The sequence below is a fragment of the Augochlora pura genome, unplaced genomic scaffold (assembly GCF_028453695.1).
Source record: "Augochlora pura isolate Apur16 unplaced genomic scaffold, APUR_v2.2.1 APUR_unplaced_7761, whole genome shotgun sequence".
In the NCBI taxonomy this organism is placed as follows: Eukaryota; Metazoa; Arthropoda; class Insecta; order Hymenoptera; family Halictidae; genus Augochlora; species Augochlora pura.
Window position 1 is genome coordinate 1 of NW_027588471.1, and position 1,122 is coordinate 1,122.

A 1,122-nucleotide genomic window follows, 5' to 3' on the forward strand; every position below is an offset into this window, starting at 1 on the left:
CCAGTCCTCGAAACAGTCGGAATAGTCTTTTTCCGGTATAGCCTTCAGGACCTTCTTCGATTCAGTTTTTATCTCCTCGATCGTGTCAAAACAGCGTCCCCGCATTGGCCTTTTGAGTTTGCTGAATAGCCAGAAGTCGCGCGGAGCCAAATCAGGCGAATACGGTGGTTGCGGAACGATACGAGTCGAGTTTTTGGCAAAAAAGTCGCGACGAACCAATGCAGTATGACATGGCGCATTATCGTGATGAAGGGGAACCAAGAGTTGTTCGCCCATAATTCCGGCCGTTTCAAACGAATAGCTCCACGCAAACGACGTATAACGCTCAAATAATATTCTTAATTGTCTCTAATTGTCAATCGACGATTTCCAAGCACGAAATCTTTGATTTTTTGGACGCGGCCCTCGTCGGTAGACGTTGATGGTCGTCCAGAGCGCGGTTCGTCTTCAACGCGTTCTCGGCCCGCTTTCGACTCGTTGTACCACTTATAAACGTTTTTTTGTGCCACAGTTTGATCACCAAAGGCCTGCCGCAACATTTTCAACGTGTCCGCACAAGAATATTCGTTCCGCAAACAAAATTTGATGCAAGTTCTTTGCTCAACAAAATCACCCATTGTAAAAATCGAAAACTTCACTTTTGGTTGTTTTACAAAAACACGTGTAACTCGGAAATAATTAAACCTTTTGACAAACAGACGCCTGGCAAATGTTATAGACAGTCCTACCAAACTAGGAAAAAAATAAAAAAAGAATAAATAAAGAATTTACATTTTATAAACAAATTCACCTTACTTTTTGTTCACAGTGTTATATTTCAGAGATAGGAAAAATCAATCAAGAGACGCGACGTATTTCGTGTTCTTTGTTCTCCGTATAATTATTGAAATCGATTCTTTTTGTATAAAAATCGTGCAACATCTGCCATAAATAATCGTAATAAATAAACTAATATATCGACACGATGTGTAACGATAAATATGAATTCGTGTTTAATAGTTGTAAAGCTTTTGTGTTTAGTAGTCATAATGAAGGAACAATAATGGAGGGCACAAGAAAATCAGAAAAGAACGATAGAGAAAGCATTTTAACAAGGAAGTCAAATATAAAAGCATTTTTACG

At 38.9% G+C, this 1,122-nt stretch overlaps 1 pseudogene; it reads right to left on the reverse strand.

Annotated features, from left to right (window-relative positions):
• Positions 1–3: 3 nt before the first annotated feature.
• Positions 4–617, reverse strand: LOC144478086 (uncharacterized; annotated as a pseudogene).
• Between the last annotated feature and the right edge of the window lie 505 nt (positions 618–1,122).